This window comes from Lepidochelys kempii, chromosome 5 (assembly GCF_965140265.1).
Source record: "Lepidochelys kempii isolate rLepKem1 chromosome 5, rLepKem1.hap2, whole genome shotgun sequence".
In the NCBI taxonomy this organism is placed as follows: Eukaryota; Metazoa; Chordata; order Testudines; family Cheloniidae; genus Lepidochelys; species Lepidochelys kempii.
Window position 1 is genome coordinate 83,182,859 of NC_133260.1, and position 6,000 is coordinate 83,188,858.

The window sequence follows — 6,000 nt, forward strand, 5'->3', positions numbered from 1 at the left end:
CCCAAAATTTAAATTTGCATGAGTATTTATGCCTAGAGTGCTTGCACTCTTGCTCAATGAGGGAACCAAGAACAGGCAACATGATTAATCTAACCAAACACAACTAACCAAGACAGCTCAAATAGCAGATATCAGAAAATGAATACTCACTGGTAAAAAAAAAAATATCCCCAGGGCTTCCCAAAGTTAACAAAACAAACAAGTAAACAAAAGAGGTTGTATGAGAAATATATGCAAGTTTAGTTGTAGCAGTTAGGGTGCTGAAATCAATATTTACTACTATTGAATAACAGAAAAAAGCTTCTTTTACTTTAAGTAAAACCAAAAGTTAAATAACAATCTGTTCATATTCTTTTATTCCTTCCTAATTTTCTGCTTTTTTTCATTTTACTCCATCTGCATTTATTCACTTGACTAATGATCTAGGTTCCCATGCTTCACCCTCACTTTCCCACTTCACTTTTTCTTTGGTTCTTCCCCTTTCAGTAGATGTTGCCACAGCTTTTGAAAGTTTTTGAAACTGTGTGATATTTCCAGTATGGTTTTATGATGTCACTGCTATATAAAAATACTGAGCTAGAGCACTTTGCTGAATGAGTTTCCAGCTCTCTTACAAACAGTTTCCATTTGCTTGTCACTTTAGTTTAAAAGTATCCTCCATGTTATTACTTCATCCCTTCCTCTCTTCTCCTACAGCTTGGAATCCAACCAAGATGAGAAGTCTTTAAACCTAGGAAAATGAATAATGTTTGAGGATTTCCTCGGTTCCCATTTTGGCAGGAAAATGGCATAGCTGGCATTCCAGAACTGGATTTATCATCTCTAAGTCTAAATCTAGAAGTCTATATACTAAGCTGTGTAACTAGATGATAAATGAGGATATTGATAATATAGGCATCATGGAAAGTTGGTGGACTGAAGATAATCAATGGGATGCAGTAATACCAGGTACAAAACAGATAGGAATGACCAAGTAGATTGTGCTGGTTGGGGAGTGTCACTATATGTGAAAGAAAGTACAGAGTCAAATAAAGTAAAAATCTTAAATGAATCAAACTGTACCATAGAACCTCTATTGATAGAAATTTCATACTTGAACAATAAAAATATAATAGTAAAAATGTTATAACCTGACCAGGATGGTGACAGTTACTCTGAAATACTCAGGGAGATTAGAGAGGCTAGAAAGGCAGACAACATCATAATAATTGGAGATTTCATGTATCCTCATATTGACTGGGTATATGTCACCTCAGCAAGGGTTGCAGAGATAAAATTTATAGCTACATTAAATGACTGCTTCTTGGAGCATTTTGTCCTGGAACACACAAAGGGAGAGGCAATTCTTGATTTAGTCCTAAGTGCAGCTCAGGACCTCATCCAAGAGGAATAGCTCTAAGTGGAGCACAGAACGTGGTCCAAGCTGAACCACTCAGTAATAGCAATCGTAATGTAATTGAATTGACCATCCTCTTAGGGGGAAAATGCAAAAGAAAGCCACCACAGTGGCATTTAACTTTGAAAGAAAAATAAGGAAGCTAGTTAAACCAAAATTAAAAGGAACAGTCACAAGGGTGAAATGCCTGCAAACTGCATAGAGACTATTTACTAACACCTTAACAGAGGCTCAAAGTAAATGTATTCCCCCGAATAAAACAAAAGCAAAGATGATCACAAAATACTCCACTATGGCTAAATAGGAGAGTAAATGGGATGGTTAGAGGCAAAAAGTCATCCTTTAAAAATTGGAAGTCAAATCCTAGTGATAAAAATAGAAAGGAGCATCAACTCTGTCAGGTCAAGTGTAGAAGTATAAGGCAGGTCCAAAAATAGTTTGAAGAGCAACTAGCTAAGGACACAAAAACTAATAGAAAAAAAATGTTTAAGTACATCAGAAACAGGAAGCCTGCCAAACAATCAGTGAGACCGACTTCTGTACCAGGCAGATTGGTGGAAACTATAGTATAAAACAAAATTATCAGACACATAGATGAACTATATTTTGGAGAAGAGTCAACACAGCCTTTGTAAAGGGAAATCATGCTTCACCAATCTACTAGAATTCTTTGATGGTGTCAAAATATGTAGACAAGGGTGATCCAGTTGATACACTGCACTTGGCCTTCCAGAAAGCCCTTGATAAGCTCTCTCACTAAAGCACGTAAGCAAAGTAAGCAGTCATGGGATAAGAGGGAAGGTCTATTCATGGATCAGTAATTGGTTAAAGATAGAAACAAAGAGTAGAAATAAATGGTCAGTTTTCACAATGGAGAGCGGTAAATATTGGGGTCCCCCACAGATCTGTACTGGGACTAGTGCTATTCGACATATTCAAAACTGATCTGGAAAAAGGCATGAACAGTGAGATGGCAAAATTTTCACAATACAAAATTACTCAAGATAATTAAGTCCAAAGCTGACAGCAAAGATTTACAAAGGGATTTTACTAGACAGGGTGACAAAATGGCAGATGAAATTCAGTGTCGATGAATGCAAAGTAATGCATATTGGAAAACATAATTCTAACTATACAAACAAAATTATGGCGTCTAGGTTAGCTGTTACCACTCAAGAAAAAGATCTTCTTGTCATCATGGATAGTTCTCTGGAAACATCCTCTTGATATGCAGTGGCAGTCAAAAAAGCTAACAGAATGTTAGGAATCATTAGGAAAGGGATAGATTATAAAACAGAAAATATCACAATGCCACTATATAAATCCATGGTATGCCCACACCTTAAAATACTGTGTAGTTCTGGTCTCCCAATCTCAAAAAAAATCTACAGAAGAACTTCTGAAGTATGTACACCAGAGTTACAAACCGACCAGTCAACCACACCCCTCATTTGGAACCTGAAGTATGCAATCAGACAGCAGGAGAAATAAAAAAAAGGGAAAATACAGTACAGTAATGTGTTAAACATAAACTACAAAAAAATAAAAGGAAAGTTTTTAAAAAACATTTTTGACAAGGTAAAGGAACTTTCTGTGCTTGTTTCATTTAAATTCAAAGGGTTAAAAGCAGTATTTTTCTTCTGCATAGTAGCGATTCAAAGCTGTATTAAGTCAGTGATCAGTTGGAAACTTTTGAAAGAACAACCATAACATTTTTTCAGAGTTATGAGCAGTTCAGAGTTATGGACTCCTGAGGTGTTCGTAACTCTGAGGTTCTACTATATTAGAATTCAAAAAAGTACAGAGAAGGGAAACAAAAGTGATTCGGGGTATGGAACAGCTTCCATATGAGGAGAGATTAAAAAGAGTGGGACTTTTCATCTTAGAAAAGAGACTATTAACAGGGATATAATAGAAGGCTATAAAACCATGAATGGTATGGAGAAGGTAGATAGGGAAGTGTTATTTCCCTTTAACATAACACAAAAACTAGGGATCACCTGACAAAACTAATAGCCAGCCAGTTTAAAACAAATAAAAGAAAGTATTTCTCCACAAAACATGATGTCAACCCGTGGAACTCTTTGCCAAGGGATGTTGTGAAGGCCAAAAGTATAACTGTGTTAAAAAAAAGAATTAGATCTATTCATGGAGGATAGGTCCATCAATGCGTATTAGCCAACGTGGTCAGGGATGTAGTTCCAGGCTCCTGATGTTCCTAAACTTCTGATTGCCAGTGTTCCCTGTTTTAGTCATTCCCCCTGAAACATCTGGCACTGGCCACTGTCAGAGACAGGATACTGGGCAAGATAGACCATTGGTCTGAGTCAGTATGGCTCTTCTTATGTTGTTATCTCTGTGGTATGTTAATAAAATGATCATTGATCATTAAAAATGTCACAGAGCACATACATGGCCAAGATTATACAAATTATATGTGTATATGGCGGTACAATCATTTGTGTAGGTACTTAATTACCTAATTTTGCGCACTCACTCTCTCTCTCTCTATATATATATACAGTATATATAGGTAACAACATAAAGTGTTTGGCCAGCTTTAATCAAAAGCTTAAATAAACAGGTGGTGTCTGTACTGCATTGGGAAGCTTGCCAGGTTTTGGTTCTTTTGCAATGCCAATGGAAGTAGGTTCCAGAGATGAGGGCCCTCCATTGCAAACACCCTTCCTTCATCTCCAGAAACCAGCAGTGAGAACAACCTGGTGGGAGAATCACTGGACTACTTAGGATCTGGCCCAACTTATATTGCTGGCCATACTCCATGGTTTTTCTTTGGTGTGAAATACTTTGTTAGGGTGGGATCACCAGTTCTTCATGAGCTCGGGACTGATCTCACTCATGTTTTTTAGGAAATATAATTTGTATTTCACAAACCACAATGTACATTGTAAACTATTGCACTTGGGGATATCACTCTGCTAATGTCAATGGCTTTGTTTATTTTGCACAGGACCTTCACAGAGGGAAACACAAAAGGAGATTAGAACAAAACCTACAAAAAAGTGAACAAAATAATTGATATAAACAAAATATGGCTGGCGTATGGGATGGCACAAAGTTTTTATTGCCAGTTATTTGGTAAGACTGCTATGATTTATTCATGACTCCACTGAGATCAAACTCATGGCAACAGAAATTTCATACGGTAACATCCCACACCATCACAAATGGTATATTTTTCACATGTTCATTCATATGCTGCCTATATATCTAGAAAAAAGGTGAACTAACTGGAATGTTTTGAAAGCCGTCATAGGTGGACTTTGACAGCTATCTCTAGGGAGAGGGCTCCCATAGGACTATGGCTCAGAATCAAGAAGACCTTGCTCAGTTCACATGGAACCTCAAAATGGAGAGCAAGAACAATGCTACCAACCTCAGCTGCCTTGGACAGATATAAAAGGCAAAACCTGAATAAATACATATTCTTCTATTTTATAAGATGGAGAAATCTAATGGCTTTGTAGTACTAATGTTAATGTTTATGTTAATGTTAATGTCAATATGGCCACCAGGACTATATTCAAAATAGAAAGTTACCACCATTATGATCAGTAAGAAAGGGATATGATATTATAGTAAAATGAGCAATTAAGATTGGCATCAGTCTCGTTAATTCAAGGGTGGGGGTTTTGTAGCTTTTTAATGATAGTGTAAAGTGAACTAATGATGTGCAGTAAGAGCATGGGAGGAAAGTAGCAGAAAGCTGGCTGAAATAAATTGGTTTTAGGAGGGATTTCCAGGAACAGCGTGAGGTTGCCTACAGAAGAAGGAAGGCTATTACGTGCATATAGCATACAGAATCCCTTCCTCTGTGAGCCAATATTTAAAAAGTTAGGTATGCATACATATTTGCATGTGCTTAAGCTATGCATGCAAATACTTTGTATTTGTATGGGCCCATGTCAAGTCCCCTCTGGGTACTGTTGTGTGCAATTATGTGTCTAACTGAGAAAATCAGCCCCTTACTGATTAGCTCAGAATGTGGGGGAAGGAATGATGGAAAACTATTTTGACTGCAGTTCTTTGGATGTCATGAAGAAAGTGGAGGCTGGAGGGCAGGTGGTTGTGGTAATCAATGTGGTAGATAACTGGGAAATGGAGTAGTGTCAGCAAGGATGTAAAGAATGTAAGGGACCAGAAGAAGTGAAGCCGAGAAGATTAATTATGGAAATACTGCGGAGTAAGAAATAGAAGAAATGGGCAAGGGTCTGAATCCAAGGGAAGAAAAAGTAGGGCTGAGGAAGAGGAGCCCATGTTGTGAACCTGAGTGATGGGAAGGATGACCATGACAGCTGATGGTGATGACATTGTTCAGAAGAGAATTGAATGTGTAAGAGCCCAACTTTAAAGTATAACTTAGTTTCACTCTTTTTTCTCCAAACTTTTTACCCTGTCTTTCAGTGTTATTGCTTCCCATTCAAAGGTTCAATTATGGTATAAATCATGGAACTATTTGGAACAATATCAAAATTCTAGACCTAGCTCCTCTGCGTTACTGGTTTGGTCTACGCAGTGGTAATTCAATGAAGGAAAGTGAAAGTTTAATAGACAATTATGACTTTATGCATCCTGGTTTTTTT